The sequence below is a fragment of the Acinonyx jubatus genome, chromosome C1, assembly GCF_027475565.1.
Source record: "Acinonyx jubatus isolate Ajub_Pintada_27869175 chromosome C1, VMU_Ajub_asm_v1.0, whole genome shotgun sequence".
Classification (NCBI taxonomy): Eukaryota; Metazoa; Chordata; class Mammalia; order Carnivora; family Felidae; genus Acinonyx; species Acinonyx jubatus.
This window is the reverse complement of record NC_069381.1, coordinates 5,947,020-5,966,094: the sequence shown is the minus strand read 5'-3', so window position 1 is coordinate 5,966,094 and position 19,075 is coordinate 5,947,020. Positions and strand designations below refer to the sequence as shown.

At 42.4% G+C, this 19,075-nt stretch overlaps 1 protein-coding gene across 4 annotated transcripts in view; it reads left to right on the top strand.

Annotated features, from left to right (window-relative positions):
• Nucleotides 1–19,075, top strand: part of RERE (arginine-glutamic acid dipeptide repeats) — a 418,258-nt gene that overhangs the window by 201,322 nt on the left and 197,861 nt on the right. The gene's annotated exons all lie outside the window — the stretch shown is intronic.

Genomic DNA, 19,075 nt, shown 5'->3' with positions numbered 1-19,075 from the left:
GATTGACTGCTGTTAATCACCAAAGAAGTTGAAGACCTGTCTTTTCTCTTGTTGTGCGTAATCTGACCGTGGGGCTCAAATGCATACTCAGAAAATAACACAAGATACCTGGCGCTGTATAATGAATTGCTCAGTTATAGTGTAGAATAATAGTATCTTGAAACTAGGAAAAGCGAGTGCTCCAAACGGGCTGTCCCACTTGGGGGAGTTTTGTGAAGACAGGCAGGTTTTGAGGAGCCGGGTTGGTTTTTGATACATCAGCAACATGTGGACAGGCAGACTGGAGGAGCCTTCCAGGTGTACGTGTCCACCTGTCCCTGTAGGCCACATAGGCGGTGAGCCTGGTGAGGCTGGGAGTTGAGAGAAGATGACCGCAGGACGTCGGGGAAGAGCACAGGTTAGTGGGTCGTGGGGGTGGAGGTGGCACATAACGCGGGGCCAGATCATAGAGCATGGCAGAGGTGAGACGAGGGCAGATTTTATGTGACACGTGGGAGAGAAGCCTTTGTAGGCTTTTTTATTCCAGGCAAGCTGATTTGCAAATGCTTGCTTAAGAAGATGGATTGGGTATCCGGTGCATTCTGGCCAGATGGCAGAAGCTCCAGCTAGATGGTGAGGGCTGTCACCCATGTGTAAAGAGAGGAGGACCGGGACAGGGGAGCTAGGATATTAATCCTCATAACAAAACCAGGAGTAATCGTCACAGCAGCAGTGTCATGTGCAAGTAGTTGCTGGTGTAATTTATCAAGAATTAGACCAGAAAAAAGGCTCACATTATGGAAACCTTGGAATTCTTGATATAACAACCATTCACAATGGAAGATAAAACCCAGTGTAGTGGATAAAAGTCTAATTTTAATCCCTGGAAAGATATTGACATCGTAAGGGACACATTAGCAGAGTCCCAACTTGACTCTCTACTTCAAAGACTTCAGCCTTTACAGTTACCATCTTGTTTCCATATATATCTAAGAGATGATTTTCTCTTTCAGGCTGATACTTTCTACTTTATTCTCCAGTTAGTGTGGATGTCATTGTTTGACTGTTTCATATACTGCAATATTCATTAATCAGGATTTGTTGAGTAGATTTCAGATTTTGCCCATAATAACATTGATTTTCAGTAAACTTTTTGTATTAGCATTAGTGATGACCAGTATGTATGTGTGTATGTATTTATTTATTTATTTATTTAGCAGAAAAGTGTGGTGTTCACTGGAGTTTTAAATAAGTTCATGATCGGTGGTGTACTCAGATACCATCGGATGTAGGTTTGAGGAGGTTCTATAATAAGATAAGAAATCTTCTTTGAGTCGAGATGATGCTGCATGAAGCAAACTGTATTGATTGTTCTTTAACAACGCTTCATGCTGCCAAAGTCATTTGAGCTGGATCTGAATTGGATCCAGTTGGCAAAGCTCCCCCCCGTGCGGAGTGCTCATAAATTCTGCAGGCACGCAGGTCTGATACAGTGCAATGAGAGAGCTGCTGGGAGAAAAAATGGATTACAGGGTCGCAGACAGTACCGTCGACAGTTCTTGCCATGATACACCAGATGTCTTCCCTAATAGACTATTTTTGTTAATTTAGTTTTTATAGGATAGCACTAACTGCATCGTAATTTAACTTTCTTTGCATATTCAGGTATCTGTCTGATCTGTGTTCCTACGCTAATGGCGATACAACTCAAAGAGTTAATTCTATAATTTTTAACTTATTTGTTCAATTTTAAAGCATTTGTGCTGGAAAGGCAGCATTTTCCCTTCTTATAGAGAATATGTTAGCTTGGATTTTTTAAGCAAAAGGTGCTGTGTTTATTGGCAGTCCAGGGGTAGTGAGGGAGGTGAGAAGGCAAAGAAAACGTTGCCCAGCTTCTCCCTACACTGGGTAGAGATGATCCCCTCCACCCCCGTAGCTGCTCCCAGTATCGGGTGGTTTAAATGGCAGGACAGAGACTCTTTCCAAAAAGCAGAGAAGGTGCAGCTCTGGAAAGGAGACTTAAAATGCACATTCATTTTAGTTCTCATGGAGGCGGCTCTGCAGGCTGGACTTCTTGTAGGGTGTGCTAATCCCTTCCTCACTGGGAGAGCAAGGGTTAGACGCGTTAGATACTTAGGATTTTTATTTTGTCGCCAAGCTTTTTGCATGTTTAAGACCTCTGTTGAGCAGCTGATGCAGATAAATAGGACAGGTCTGTAATAGTGTAAGATGACAAACGATTTTATTTGTCATTTTTTTTAAACTACTGGTTTTGGTTTTGGTGCGTTATTCTTTAGAGAACATGTTTCTCTCCTGATGCGTTCCTGTGTAATGGAGGACATGTTCATTACCTTCCTGGCACTTAATTTTCTCACTTTTAAAGTGGGCACAGCACTACTGTCTACCTCAGCAGTTGTTGCAAAGAGCGAAGAAGTCCATTGATCTGCTTAGCGTGGTGTTGAGCATATGAAAGGCATTCATCAAGCAGTGTCTGTTGTTACATAGTTTTTTGTTTTACAAATTCAGGTGTTAAATAATTTATTAGTGTTCTAGACATTCTTGGTCTGAGGTCCATAGGCCCCTAGGACTCCTTAAGTGTAACAGGGTCTGTGAAGTTCCTGAAATTGCAGAGTCTTATATGTATGTGGATTTTTCTGGGGAGAGTATTCTTTTCAACCATGGATGCTAATCAGTGGATTCCTACAAATGTTGAAAAAGCTTTCAAATGAAGATTGAGAACTGTGGCTCTATAAACTCTCCGCTTACAGATCAGCTGGCTGCTCCTTAGGGAAGTATGCGGACACTGAGCATTTACTTGGTGCCCAGGCACTGTGCTACTCTTTTCACATAGTTTAATTTGTGGTATTTATTTCATTTTGCCGATGAGAAAATATGAGGTTTACAGTTGTAGAAAATCTTGCCTTGAATGAATGTCAGGAATGAATTCTGAGGTTTAACTCGGGAACCCTTCTCCTCCCCCCCCCCCCGCCAAGCCTTGTGTAATGTCCGTTGCTCTCGTGGCTGGCTTCTGTACTTCCTGGATGGTCCCTGCAGTGGTGCCCACCTTTGCCTCCTCTTTACTTGAAGAACTCCTGAGTTAGCGTGCTGCTCGCTTGCTTGGTAGAGCAGATGGCTTCTGCCGCTGAGAGTGTCACAGGCTGGCCTCGCCCTGAATGAGTGGACAGTGGTGGTAACATATGGTGTGAGAACCCTTCTTCTTTTGTTTAATGAATTTTTAAAGTGTATTTATTTATTTTGATAGAGACAGTGCAAGCAGGGGAGGGGCAGAGAGAGAGAGAGAGAGAGAGAGAGAGAGAGAGAGAGAACCCCAAGCAGGCTCTGCAGGGGCAGCATAGAGCCCAACGTGGGGCTTGAACCCGCCAAGCTGTGAGATCATGACCTGAGCTGAAATCAAGAGCCAGACCCCCAATGGACTGAACCACCCAAGGTCCCCGCTGTGAGAAACCTTCTTAGTATCAGTTAATTTTGTTTTCCTGTTAGCCCTTGTGGTGGTTATAATTTTAGTATTTTGTTTAAAAAATGCATGATTAACAAACAGCTACTCTTTGAGTTTCTTTTTCATTTATCTTAATGACATCTGTGTACATTTGAAAAATAATTCCTGTAGTGGTGCTGCGTTTGTCGATCTTGTGTGTTCATTTTGGGTAAAACTTCATGCGTGTAAGAAATTGGATTTTGCTTTTTCCTTGGAGTAAATCCACTCCACTGATGTACACAGGCCTGGTCCACTCACGCAGAGCGGGAAGCTAGGGCCCCGTAGCTTTCCCCAGATTCCTGTTCGGGAGGGGCTGCTAGGCCAGAATCTGGGTCTCCTGGGTCTCTGCTCAGTGTGTGCCTTTTCTGCTGCTCCCTGCTACACCTTCCTGGATCCATAAAGCAGGCCTGTGAGATACATCATTTACCTCCTCGAAACCTAAGAATGCTTTGCTTAATATCTAGTTTAAGCTTTTGCGATTGTAATTCATACCGGTGTGAAAATAATATTTCTTTCCTGTGTAAGGTATTTATTGTTCGTAAGTATCGTTTCTAACACTGATATTTTTCATACTTGGGACTTGATGGTATTTAGTAATTAAAGGTGAACACTTATTATAGGATGCTACTTTAAAATGAAGGCTGATTATGGTTTTTTTTGTTTTTTTTTTTTTACCTCGTTCCTTGTAGAGAACTCCAATCTGGTTGCTTGTGTAGATACGCAGGAATTTCTAAGGATATCCTGCTCTTTCAGTATTTCCTGTAGCTTCCCCAGTTGACATTAAGAATGCCAAAAATAACCATTGCCTTTTATATTTGATTGTCATGAAAGAAATTAAAACAACTGAATTTTTAGAAAAATTACTGATACAAATGCTGGGATTAGTCCAACTACCCTAAATGGAAGGTAATTAATAGCTGTTGAATTTGAAGGCAGCAAGTTGAAAAAATTCTTGAAACACCCAGCCTCCCAGTATGAGAGGGCTTTATCCCCTGCTTGCAGAGAAATTCCTTCCCTCTGAACAGCTGTTTTTGTATCCTGCTCTCCCATAAAAGCCAATTTCAACTGATTTGTTCTTGAGGGCTATCTGTCTTGTTCGTCTGCTCCTTTTCTTACAAAAGGGGCATCAAGCCACCTTGTCGGAGCATAGATTTGAATAACCTTATGATCTCATAAAACTGCCCACTCTTTCAGCAGTGTGCTTACTACCGTAGGCCGGTGCGAGGTGGAAAGATTGCCTGTAGGTTTTACTGAGCTGCAGCTCTTTGCAGGGGCACCTCCTGCATCACCCTGTGTTCCTCATGGACACCGCAAGGTCTTTTAATCTTGCCTTCTTGGGCTGTTTTGTATTGTTTGAAAAATATCTAAGTAGATATGTGGAGTTCTCCGGCTTTACAAGCTCTCCAGAATTAATTTTACTGCTAATAAATTGCCAAAGAAATGTCAGCACACGAAAGTAGAACGCAGTTTTGTTGAACTTAACTTTGTTTTTAGTGTCACCCCTCATTTTAGGATATCCTAGTGCTTGTGGTGGTAGCAACTCTTACAAATATCAAGGCCTTCACTAGAGTACCAGATTTTTCTTAGGGACTGGACTGAAGTGTAAGTAATATACCTAAGGTTAATTAGGCCTTCCATGGTCTATAGAAATTGGTGTACTAAATTATTATGCCTTGTGCCTACAAGTGGACATTTTCTGTTTTTGTCTTTGATTTCATGTTGTGTAATTAGGTTGAATTTGTCTGGCCGGCCTTCCTTCCTTCCTTCCTTCCTTCCTTCCTTCCTTCCTTCCTCCCTCCCTCCCTCCCTCCCCCCCTCCCTCCCTCCTGACTTCAGTTTTCAGAGCAGTTTTAAGTTTATTGCGAAATTGAGCAGAAGGTGCAGATTTCCCACATTCCTCCTACCTCTACACATGAATCGTCTCCCCCATCGTCAACCTCCCCTATCAGAGTGGTACATGTGTTACAGTTGATGAACCTGCATTGACACATCATTATCCAAAGCACATAGCTTCCATTAGGGTCCACCCTTGGTATATTGCACATTCTGTGGGTTTAGACTAGTTTATAATGCCATGTATCCACTATTACAGCTTTATACAGAGGAGTTTTATTGCCCCGAAAATTCTCTTTGCTCTGCCTGTTCACCCCTCCCTTCCCCCAATCCCTGGCAACCAGCAAATTCTTTGCTGACTCTTACAGTTTTGCCTTTCCAGAATGTCAGAGTTGGAACCATATAGTATGTATCCTTTTTAGATTGGCTGCTTTCCCTTAGTAGCGTGCACTTAAGGTTCCTCCTATGTCTTTTCATGGCTTGAAGCTTATTTCTTTTTCATGCTGAATAATATTTCATTGTTTCGATGAACCAGTTTATCCATTCGCTTACTCAAAGATGTCTTCACTTTTCTTAGTTTTAGCAATTATGAATAAAGCTGCTATAACATCTGCATGTAGGTTTTTGTGTGGATATAAGTTTTCAAGTCCTTTGGGTAAGTACCAAGGAGTGTGATTGCTGGATTGTATGGTAAGAGTATGTTTGGTTTTTAAAGAAACAACGAAACTGTTTTCCAACGTAGCTGTACCAGTTTTCTTTCCTACCAGTGAATGAATGTTCCTCTTGATCCCCATTCTTGCCAGCATTTGGTGTTGTCAGTGTTGTGGATTTTCGCCATTCTAATAGATGTGTAGTGATGTCTGATTGCTGTTTTAATTTGCATTTCTCTGATGACATACCATGTGGAGTTCTGTTTTTATATGCTTACTTGCTATCTGTGGATCTTTTGGTGAGGTGTCTGCTAAGGTCTGTGGTTCAGTTTTTAATCAGGCCGTTTATTTTCTTATTGTTGAGCGTTAAGGAATTCTTTGCATATTTTGGACAATAATCCTTTGTCAGGTGTGTCTTTTGTAGGTCTTTTCTCCGAGTCTGAGGCTTCTCTTTCTCTTTTCTTGACAGTGTCTTCTGTTGAGCAGTTTTTAATTTTAGTGAAGTCTGGTTTATCAATTCCTTCCGCCATGGATTACGTGCTTGGTGTTGAATTTAAAAAGTCATTGCCAAACCCAGGGTCATCTAGTTTTTCTCCTTTGTTATCTTCTAGGAGTTTTCTAGTTTTGTGTTTTACATTTTAGGTTCGTGGTCCCTTTGGAGTTGATTTTTGTGAAGGGTGTAGTCTGTGTCTAGATTTCTTTCTTTGTTTTTTACATGTGGCTGCCCGGTTATTCAGCACCATTAGTTGAAAAACTATCTTTTCTCCATTGTATTTGCCTTTTTGTTCCTTTGTCAAAGGTCAGTTGACTATATTTATGTGGATTTGTTTCTGGACTCTATTCCGCTGTTCTGAATCTGACCAGTAAAAGGCGGACATTTTGACTTGTTACTTCTAAATAGTTAACTGTGTATTTTGTAAGAACAAGGACATTTATTTATATAGTCGCCACATAGTTACCAAAGCAGCAAATTTAACAGTTTAACAATACTCATCTGATCTGTAGACGTTCACATTTTGCCATGTGTCCCAGTAGTGCCCTCTGTGGCAGTTTGTTCTTTGGACCTAATATCTAGACCAGCATCGCACTTACATCTAGTTACCATGTGTCTTAGCTCTCCTTTAATTTGGAACAATGTCTTAGCCTCTCTTTGTCTTATGTATGTATGTATGTATGTATGTATTTATTTTTATTTAAAAAAAATTTTTTTAACATTTATTTATTATTGAGAGACAGAGAGACACAGAGCGTGAGCAGGAGAGGGGTAGAGAGAGAGAGACACACACAGAATCGAAGCAGGCTCCAGGCTCTGAGGTGTCAGCACAGAGCCCGACGCGGGGCTCGAACTCACAAACTGCGAGATCATGACCTGAGCTGAAATCGGTCGCCCAACTGACTGAGCCACCCAGGTGCTCCTCTCTTTGTCTTTTGACGACACTGACATGTTTGTAAAGAGTGCAGTCTAGTTTTTTGTAGTTTGTTGTTCCCTGCCTATTAGATTTAGGTTATGCATTTTAGGCTAGACTGTTTTATTAGTGGTATTGTGTCCTAAGGTCTTTACGTCAGAGAGATTATGATATCAGTTTGTCACATTATTAGTGATATTAAGTTAACTTTGATCACTTGGATAAGTTACCCACTTTTCCTTTGTAGTTGGTAAGTAACTTGCAGGGAGAAACTTTGAGACCATGTAAATATCCTGTTCTTCATCAAAGTTTTACCCACTAATACACCACCCAGTGATTATTTTTGCCTGAATCACTGTAGCGACTGTGGAATGGCAATTTTTTTTTGTAAACACAAAATTGCTCTGCCTTTGAAAAACAGATCAGAATTCACCTACCATTAATCCCAGTGTGGGGTTTTTGAGTAAAGTGGAAGAAAGAAACTGAGAGAGGGGTGGGGGGGATGGGAGAGACTGAGTGCTCAGCGTGTTTTTCATTTTTAGAACACTAAAAATGAGAAGGACTAGATGAATTTTCAGATTTTTTCTAGAAAGAGGAAAATCTTTTTCTAGGCAGAGGAAAAAAACACCTGTGATGGTGTTTGTTCCCTGTTGAGCCTCCCGAGGCGAGAAAAGCTGCTTAGAAGTGAAGTAATAGATCATGGACATGGTTAAAAAAATACACATTTTTACTGTTGAAATTATGGTCTTGTTTTGATTCATGTTGGCAAGCTTTACTAGTGATCAAGTTACTTACTCTCTCTGCACCTCAGTTTCCTCACTTGTAAAACCAGAATATTGTTTCAGTAGTTCTGGAGTGAGGCCCAGGAATCCATCGTTTTCCCAGGCACGCCCCAGGAGATGCTGGTGGCAGCCAGCTTTAGCGGACGGAAGTCTGCCTTCCACCTCGTGACTGTTGTAAATGCAGACCTGATCACGTCCTTTGCAGGAGGTAGGCCAGTTCCAGGGCCTCTTACGTTTCTCAAACCCGAGCGTCTTATATTAATTTTGAATGAGTTCAAACTGAACAACAGAACAACAACAATAACAACAAAACAATGAAATTCTGTCAACATTAATTGAATAGAATGGGAGATTGTGTTTTGCTGAAATGAAATAGCCGCTTCTCACTGATTGCTTCTGGCCCAGATTGGAGCCCTGGGGGATGGCGTGTGGCGTGTTTCGACCAGTGGTTCCTCATGATGACTCAGTTCTTCTGTCGCTTTCTGGTTGTTGTTATCCTTGAGAAACCTCCGTAAGTGTAAGTGTAGCTTGCTGTGATGCGACTTTGTCCTTCTGTGGCATTAATGTGTGGCACGTTGGTTTGTCTTACTTATTTACTTAGTTTGTGGTAACTATAGTAGTACAACTCAGGTATTCGGTTTCACGTAAACTCACTCAGTTACATCTTGTAGCTCTCAACTCTGTTATTTGAAATGATAAAATAGACAATCCAGGAAATGAATACATAGAGAGAATTTAGGATATACTTTGAAATGAAAAGAAGAATGAGCCCTGTCCTTCTCCCACCTTCCCATCTCTTGCTCCTCTTTGAGGGAGACAGTCCGCCCGTGTTCCTGACGTGCCTTGGCTACTTTATATGTATGTACAGTTGACCCTGGACCGACGTTGGGGTTTAGAGGCACTGACTCCTCCCCGCTCTGCAGTAGAAAATCTGTGTGTAACTCCTGAGTGCCACAGAACATAACTTCTCATAGCCTACTAGAGGAATCCTTACTAATCACGCGAATAGTTGATTATCATATATTTTGTATGATATATGTGCTATAAACTGTATTCTTATAAGAAAGTCAGCTAGAAAAAAGAAAATGTTATGAAGAAAGTCATAGGGAAGAGAAAATGCATTTGCGTTACTGCACTGTAACAAATCTGCGCATAAAAGTGGGCCTGCATGTTTTAACCTGTGTCCTTCAAGGATCAACTGTAGTCCATCCTTCTGGCAAGAGTAAATGGAAGGGCTGTGCTTTTCATCATTTTGTTTGCAGTGCCTGGAACAGGTCCCGACTCTGCACCTTACTCATTGAGTTAGTGGTTTTCTTCATTTAGAAGACAGGGGGATATATTTTAAAAATCGGGTGAAGAAGAATTTAAATTTTTGTTTATTTATTTTTAAATATTTATCTTGAGAGAGAATGTGAGATCACGTGTCAGCAGGGAAGGGGCAGAGTGAGAATCCCACGCATGCTCCTCACTGTCAGTGCAGAGCCCAGTGTGGGGCTCGATCTCATGAACTGTGAGATCATGGCCCGAGCTGAAATCAACAGTCGGACACTCTACTGACTGAGCCACCCAGGTGCCCCAAGAGGGACTTTTTTTTTTTTAAAGGAGTACATAAAATGCGACGAATGAGACCATCAACACAAAGTATAGCATGAATACAGTCAGGGGGAAGATTAGCCAAAAAAACCTGATGTGCATGTATGTGTATTAGGTTTTTTTTGTTTTTTTGTTTTTAAGAAAGAAGGGACTGTTGGGTGTTTTTCCACCGTGTTTTCTACCTCTCACGAAAATGAGAGTGGTGTGGAGCCCAGAGGGTATTCCTGGCTATGGTTTTAGTAATTAGGTATCAGTATGGGATAAACAAAAAAACAAAAAATTTTTTGTTCTAAATATGTATTTCCTTCCCTGTGGGAGTTCTTAACGGGCTTGTAGAACTCCTACAGCATATACCTTGTAAACGTGTGCATTGTCCGTTTTTCAGCTAACGTGACATGAGGCTGTTTGTTAGGTTTCGTTTATTCGAATGCTGGGTGTTCTCTCCTTTGAATCTGTCTTAGAGAGGACCTTGTCGTGCTGTTACAACAGGAAAGCGGGGGTGGTGTTGGTTATGGGGCTGCTGCCGCCCTTGGCCTCAGCCTCTTGACAAGTGACGGTTCTCCTTGATGGCTGAGTGAATGGGGGGGGGGGGGGATGCTGCTGTACTGCCCCAGGGCCTTGTGACAATTTAGTTTGGATGGAAAAGCAGAAGGGCCTCAAAAGACAGAGGGGCAGTGCCTTCGGTGTCAGCAGTAGGCGTGTATGGGGACCTTGGGCCTGGAACCCTTGGGATTAGTAAGGTGCCTCGATCCGAAGGATTGTGGAGGAACACCATGGAATTGCATCCAAAGACAAATCAGTGGCAACGGCTGACGGCAGTGCGTCCTCTCGCACTCTCGGTGAAAGGTGGAGCTCATCGGACAGTCAAAAATGGAAATTGAGTGACGTTAGTGGAGTTTAAGGGTCGTGTAACCGGAGTGCAGACCATTCTGTGAGGGATGAGAGCAGTTTGATTTGTACTTGTACCAGAGACCATTCGCTTGATTTCAGTCAGAGAGGCTTTTTTGTCTCAAATATATATTTTAGTACATAAAGATTCAGGAATACTCTTAAATCAACATTACCACCAAATTTAATACTTGGTTAATTTGGTTTTTGAAAGTTTCCCATGTCGGAATGGGGAAATAATAGTGGTTGATACGTGTACAGCTTCCCCTGGTTTTTCCTTTCGTTAGTAGCGGCTTCTTGGATATATTAAAAATGTCCACGGATGTCCAGAGATTGGCACACTTACCGTAGTGATTGAATGTCAATCTGCTCTTAAGATATTGAGCAGATTTGTTAACAAACAAGATGGGAATGCACAAAGATGCCGATGCATTGTGAAAATTCTTTAAAAGAAAAGCAGCTGGCAAATGGTAATTGGCAGCTATGTTTCATCTGTAGAACTTGAAATGCTGCTATGGTTACTGTTGGTTAAGGAGGGAAGACACGTCCATGAGACCAGGGCTTCTTTAGAAACCGATGAAGAATGACAAAGAACCCAAGGTGACAGTTTACGGATTGCATGACAGGAAAGGCACTGTGATTAAATTCCCTGATGTTGTCACTGAGCTGTAAGGCTGAAGATAACGCGCTCTCCTTCTGCTGAAAACAAGAATCGATACCCACTCCTTGATGGGCTAAATTATTAAAAAGAGCCCTTCTTACAGCGTTTCATTATCTGGGATTTGCCTCAGCTGGTGATTTGTTGGCAGCATAGGGAGATTTGGTAGGCATTTTGTATGAAAATTATTCAGTCGGCCGGTGGAGCCCTTTGGATGATTCCCTTCCACTTAACAATGCTCTTGAATAGATGTGTGTGATTTCCTTTTGCCTAAGTGACTCTGTATCTTTTGGAGTTATTAAACGGAGTGTTGGCCACACACGCACACTTTCTTTTTTAATTTTGTTTTTTGTTTGTTTTCTCTTTTGTAGCTGTGGGTGGGTTGTTTAACAGATTTTAGTGATATCCTTAGCAAACATCAGTTGCATTTGGCATGTTACATCAACCTGACACATTGGCTAATACATGCTGAGTTTTATATTCTTCCCTTAGGGGGAACATTCTACAAGAAATTGACTTCATTTTTATTAATTAATTTTTTGGCGTAGCTTTTTTTTTTTTTTAACATTTATTCATTTTTGAGACACAGAGAGACAGAGCGTGAGTGGGGGAGAGGCAGAGAGGGAGAGAGAGAGAATTTGAAGCAGGCTCCAGGCTCTGAGTTGTCAGCACAGAGCCCGACACGGGGCTCGAACTCATGAGCAGGGAGATCATGACCTGAGCCAAAGGGGGATGTTTAACCGACTGAGCCACCCAGGCGCCCCAGGCATAACTTTTATGGAGGGATGGTGGTGGTGTTAACTTGTTAGGTAACTGATGTGATTTTTCTCAGCCAACCAATTGAGAAAGAAAGTAACCTCCTCAGGTGAGCTTCAGGGAGAGAAAAAAGAAACCAGCACCGGGCTCTGTCAGTGTTGGGAGTGTAGCTGGTCCCAGGCTAATACAAAGGCTGGGGGGCAGCCCTTTGCCATTGTCCAGCAGCCCGGGAGGAGTTCTGCAGGAGGCGTTGTCAGGTGGAAGGAAGCATAATTGGACTCCTCCATTGGACTGGCACAGTTGGAATCTTCTGGGTGAAGTTTGAAGCCTTCTGCCCTTCTACAGTCTGTCTGAGGGGGGATAAGATTCAGCTTCAGCGTTTTAACACTTGGTGGTGTGACATATTTAGATTCTTATGGTAGAGACAGTACTGTTTATAAAAGAATTTTTGATTCAGCCTCAGGAAGAGCATGGTCAGCCGGACAAAGCCGTGTTAAGAGATGTCGGTCCCTGTGGTGGAGCCATGAGGTGAGGCTGGAGCACAGTGTAAGATCGCATTTCTGCATCCCTGGAAAACTGATCAGATTTAAAAAATCCTTTTATCTAGTAGGAGGAGAGAGGGTTGAGAGGGAAGGGAGAGGAGTGAAGTAAGGGTGGAAAGAGAGGGAGGGCTTTGCACACTGTACGGTTGGCTTCAGTAACGGCATGGGTAGTGGCTTATGTGGATGGAATCTGGCCATGGGCGGGGGAGGGGGGTGCCCGGCTGCCACAGAGACTCTGGTGTGGGAGAGCTCCCCTGGGAGACGTGAGTGCCAGGCGGGTTCCAGTGTCAGAGAGAATCTGTGGGGAGAGATTGCTGTGCGTTGTTTCCGGTTCCCCTGACCAGATTCATGCCCCCCCCCCAGTCATTTTGGTTGAAAGAGTAAGTAAAGGACGTGGGTGGTGGTCTGTCCAGGAGAGAGAGGCAGCATTCCACCAGGCTGATCGGCTGTGTGCACTTCGTAATCCCAGCCAAGGAGTCTTTCGAATGCACACTTGTGTAATGTCACAGTGATCTGGAGAACACAACCTGAGTTTTCAACTTGTGTTACGCTGCTTTGAATGCAGTGGGAACTCGTCTGAGTATTGCTGTATCTGAAAGAGATGTATCGCCCTTTTATATTTCGGGGAGAAGGGCCGAGGACTGAGACCTAGACAACCTTTGGTCTTCTTTCTTCCTTTGGATGAAATGATGCCTTCCTGCTGTTTCTGGAGGAAATAGAATTATCTAACAGTGACGGTGACTGCTGAGTATCAGGCAGCTTGTCTAGCAGAGGAATGGCTTCTTTTAGAAGGTGGGCTAGGAAACTGCCAAAAGGAGTGATCATTAAAAAAAAGATCCAGTGAGATGTTTGTTTACAAAATAACAGTGAAACTCCCCTGCTTTACAGACTTGATTATTGTCCAGGCCAAATTAGGTCGCCCGTACGTGCACTTTAATCTGTCACGTGCCCTGAATGTGGCTTAGAAAAACCGTGCTGCAGACCCCCGTTCCTTCCCCCCCTCAGTAGCCACATGACCGTGGTACCGCAGGCCAAATTCCTTTGTATCTAAATCTTTTTTTAGTCATGGAATCTTAACACATGGATTTTTATTATTAACCAGTTTTCTAGTCCTGTGTAGTTTTTCTTCCTGTTGGTTTAGCTACCTACCTGCTTGGGTTACCATTTTAGAGATCTAGTTTACCAAGAAGCAACATGAATTTCTTCGAAAGTCCAAAGGCCTGTTTAACAATCAGCATCAGTGCAAATGAAATGGTTAAGCACTTGCTATTTTAACTCCCAAAGGAAGCAAAGAGAACTGAAACCCAGTGAAAGTTCCCTTTTAACTGGAGCATGCCCTGGGCATCTGTCATGTTTAATAATGCTTTTGACCTTGGGGAGTATTGAACTTGGAATCTCTCTCAGGTGATTTTGAGGGGCATTGTCACATACTCTGTGTCAGCATTGTTTCCAAAGATACATCACACCAGACCATAGATCTCTGTAGTTTATTTGTTAGAGAAATTTGTTGTATCGCTCAAATTGAGTTTTTTTTTTTTTTTTTTCTATAGGGAAGAGAAATTAACAGTGTGGGCCACTAGATTTCTGAGTCATAGGCTGTTTTGTGTTCGGCACACTGCTTGGAGACGATCTGTGTTTGGGTCAGCCTTTTTCTAGGCAAATCTTACAGACACAAAGGTGTTTATGAAATTTAGGCTCAACTCTCACCAATTACCAGAGAAGTGCCATCTTATTTTTTGCTGCTACTGTGCAGGTAACTGATTAGTTAACATTATTACTTATTGACAGACGGTTTTTGCACCCAGGAGTGGTAAACTTTTTCTGTAAAAGGCCAGATAGTGAGTGTCTTCTCTGTGGCACCTGCTCACCTTGGTCAGAGACAATATGTGACAGCATGGCTGGTTCCAGTGAAACTTTACTTACAGAAATAGATGGTGGGATCTATATCGCCTGTGGGGCTGTAGTTTGCTGACTAGCACAAACTCTAGAGGATTATTTCCCTGAAAGTGGGAAATAATCCAAAGCACCCTTTCCTTCTTCCCTTGGCCTCATGCCTCTGAGAGAGTTGTGTGGTTGGTAGAGTTAGTGGGGAATTTTTCCTTTCTGCATTACTTTGAGCTGGTTGAGTATTTTATGTATTTATATCTACAGCTGTGCCTGCCCCCTTCCCCCCCCCCCCCCCAACAACCCATTCCCCTCCCCGCATCGTTTTCGTATAGCCAGCTGACAGGTAGGTATTTGTTGGGAGAACTCATTCTCACTAATGACCCTTGAGGACTTTTACAGTATGTTTGGATTTACATACAGGAGGAATTAAATGGTGGGGTTTTTTAGCTTATTTTTTTTTCTTTGTAAGTTAGCTTATATCTGTAGAGAAAATTTGAAAGGTTAGATACGCATAACAATACATTAAAGTTTGTCTCCTAATTTTCCATGTGGGTCTTTTTTTTTTTTTTTTTTTTAATGCTGCAACACAATATTCAGGACAACAGAATAGCCTTTTAAAAAGTGTTTTTATGAAAAGTATGACTTTTCTGTTTAATTTAGCCTTTAACAGATATATATTGATATGGGCAAATACTTCAGTGTTTGTTACTGATGAAATAAAACATTTGATACCCACAGAGGCAAAGAAAACTTGTCCAAATAAAAATTAGTCCAGTCACAGAAGATGAGGCCGATGAACCATCAGCTTTTTAATAATACACTTTGCTCACAGGGCATCCTGGGAACTGAAGTGGGGTGGCACCTTGCCAGCCTTCTTCACCATTGAAAGAACAGTACAGAACTCCTCTGACTGACACTGGTGCTTAGAAGTCTTTATACTGAAGGACAGTGTTATTGTTACCAAGACAGTATTATCCGAACAATTTTTAAAGAAACAGTATTGGTTACTGACAGATTTTGTTTGTATCCAGATAGGGTATGAATGTTTCAGATTTTATTTGAGAGGAGGGTTTGAGGGTTTATGTCCTAACCTAAAGTAATGTGATCTGTATTATTGGCTCTTAGTTTAGTTGGTGCATTTCTGGCTAAGTTAATATAAAATTGTCTGTGGTTTCTGCCCGTTTATGTCCTTTCCCCAAATGCTTTATGTAGTTTACTACTGTAAAATGTCATACACTCTCATTGCAGTCATTAAATCCAATTTTCTTTTCGCTAGTTGACCCAACAAAAGAGTTAGTGGGGGAATTGCTTTGTCCCTTTCCCGTATTATTTTGAGCTCATGTATCTTTATACCCCGTGGCTTACACACATTATGTAATTCGTTGTGGGTATATACCCCTGGTCATTTATATTTTATTTTACTGTGATTAGGATTAAGTAATTTCACCTCCCTGAGAGGTAGAGTGCTCTTGTGGAAAAAATACCTAGCTGGCTTCTGTTTTCAGTTCTTACTGTCAAAACTTCCTGGCTGTGTTACTTTAGGCAAGCTGTTTAATCTTTTAGGATATTAGTTTCCATCTATCTGTCATATCAAGATAATACTTGTCCTGCTTACCAACAGGATTATTTTCGTGAGAATAGAAAGAGGTAATTTAGTGCTTTGAAAATTTTACAGTGGTCTACAAATGGAGGAGATCAGTTGTTATCAGGATTCACCAGATATAAGAAACCCCTAAATCACAGTGGTAACAAGTCTATATTCTCATGTAAAATGAGGAGTTTTCCAGGGTGTGCCATCCAAGGTTGGTAGAGTGACCATGATCTTCAGGTGTCTAGTTTCCTGCCGTCTGCTCCATTATCCTTAGTGCATGGTTTCCATTCTCAGGGTCTCCTGTAGTCGCAGATGGCCGTTGGAGCCACAGCCATATCACCTCCATGTTCTAGGTCAGTGTTATTCAAATCATGGCCCAGGGAATGAACCATTTGTTACTAGTCTACCATGTGATAAGTATAGAAACAGAAAGTAACCATTTAGAAATTTTTGTAGCTGTTTGACAGTTCCTGCAGAGTCTTATTTGTGTTTTATTAAAAAAAAAAAAAAAAAGTATTGCTCTGCAGGGGATTGGGGGCAGGTGGTTCTCCACCACAGCCTGGCAGCTGAAGGAGGAGGGCACAGAGGCAAAAGCTAAGGTTGCCCGTTCCAGAGTGTCTCTAGCAGCCCCCATCTAAGAACTTCAGTTTACACAGATCTTCCAGGGAGTCTGGACTTGCTTTGGCCGTGTGCCAGTGACGGAAGGGCTCTATTACTAAGGGAAATGGGAGAATGGCAGTAGAGAAGGCCACCAGCATTCTGTGCCCCTGTTGGACAGGTCTAAAACCTCAGAGCCATTCAGCACAGAATCAGATTCACAGAGCCTGTGCAATTCTTAGAGGTAATGACCCCAGGGCAGCAGCCACTTCTGGTGACTCGGAGAGTCACTGCATGTCTCAGATGGGAAAACATACTGAGAAGGTCGAAAGCAGAGTAAAAATGATGCGAAAGATTATATAGTTACCTTTCATAGGAAAGAACATTTTTACGGGAGCCTGGGTGGCTCAGTCAGTTAAGCGTCAGACTTCGGCTCAGGTCACGATCTCACAGCTTGTGGGTTCAAGCCCTGCGTCGGGCTCTGTGCTGACAGCTCGGAGCCTGGATCCTGCTTCGGATTCCGTGTCTCCCTCTCTCTCTCTGCCCCTCCCCTGCTCATGCTCTCTCTGTCAAAAAGTGAATAGAAACATTAAATTTTTTTTTAAAGAAAACATTTTTAACAGATTTTACATTTATTTATATTTTCATAAGTTGAAGTAAATTTGTGAATTTAGTTACAGTTCCTCATTTTAAACCAAGACAGATTATCTTCATGCAAATATGATTAAGTGTGATTCTCTTAGGATATGTTACAGAAGCAGAGGGGTGCCTGGCTGACTCAGTCAGCAGAGTGTGTGTCTCTTGATCTCGGGGTTGTGAGTTCAAGCCCCACACTGTAGGTGTAGAGCCTACTTTAAAAAAATGGTACGGAAGTAGAGCTCTTTGCAAAGATGACTTTTAAAAGGTAGCTTTTGTTGTTTTGGAATTGGCATGATCCTCTTTGGTATGTCATGTGTAAATGCATGCAGTGTTTACGTTATAGGGAGGTTTTTAAGAGAGAGGGTTATAAGGATGAAGTGGTTGGTGATTTAATTGAATTTTGTGTTTTCAAATCTTAGTTTCGTTGTTTCACCAGCATTGGAAGTATGGTAAAATGTCTTCACTTCACGTTGGCATTGCAAATGGTTTTTCCCCGCTTTTGCTAAAAGTCTTTGGTTTCCTTCTCATGTGTTAAGCCAGTGTGTATTAAACCTTTTTATTATGTAGCATTTGTTACTAGGCATCTTTATAGGAAGGGATTAAGAATGATGGCTGCATCTTTAAGGGGAAAATCCAAGTTCTTACCTTCAGCATGTGCAAATGTTTGTGGGAGGCACAGGGCATGGGTAGATGTCTTTAAAGTAGCTAGAAAGCATTATATTTGCTAAAGTGTGTGTGCGTTAGAGAGGAGCCACAAATGATTGAACCTGCCTGTTGCTAAGGTAAGGTAGGAAGTGTCTCGTGAACCGATGGCTTCAGGGTTGACTTTTACAGATAAGGGCAGTGGAGGGGAGAGAAGGGTGCGGTCTAGACCCGAGATCTTGCCGCTAACTGCTTGTTGGGTCAGCGTGGTGTTTGTCCTCTTTAGTTGTCATGAAACGGATGAATTTTAGTCACAGTGACTGGATTTGGAATGTGGGAAGATTGTGGGCCGTGTCCGTGAACTGGGCTTACCTAGGCAGTTTTGCAAGGAAAACAGATTGGCATTTTATTTTTTCCTCTCACTCAGTGAGGATAGTGCTGATGTGAGAAAACCCACCTTGGCCATGAGTGGTCAGTGACTGACTGCTGATCGGGTCAGGACTCGTCTTGCTCTTCGACCGTCTTTTTCTTGACCGTTCCGTTTGAAGACTCCAGGTGCCTTTCCATCTTGTTTGATCCCAGAAAAGCCTCTTCACGAGAAGTTGTTCGTAGAGAAAGCCTTGCTTTATCTGCCAGCACAGGTGGCTTGATCTTTACTTTCTTGCTGCCCAGTGGAAGTTGGTACAGGATGTAGTGCATCTGATGACAGCTCCACAGGGCTCTCTTGCTGCCTTTTCTTCAGAGTCTCAGTTGGAAGAGGTCTGCCGGCTTTCTCCTTTATAGTGAGCAAACATTTGGGAAGCTCGTGTTCGGTTCTTAACGTCTGAAATAGTTGAATAACTTTCAGTTGCTCCAGATACTGACAGAACGATGCAGTTGAGTCAGGATAGTTTGGAGACTAATTGGTTGGCAACTCTTTCTACTCAGCAGCTCTTTAACTGTTTCTAGAGAAAGAAACTGCTAGAGGATTCTGGGTGAGCCCAGGCATGTGGTCAGTGGCCGGGAAACAGCAGCTGTGAATCGGTGTCGCTGAGGAGGCTGCAGGAGTGGGAAGTCAAGTCAAGTGGAGAAAATGCAATTCGCGGACTAGATTTTCCAGATTAGCAGATTAACAGTGTGTTTGTTTACGCTGCTGC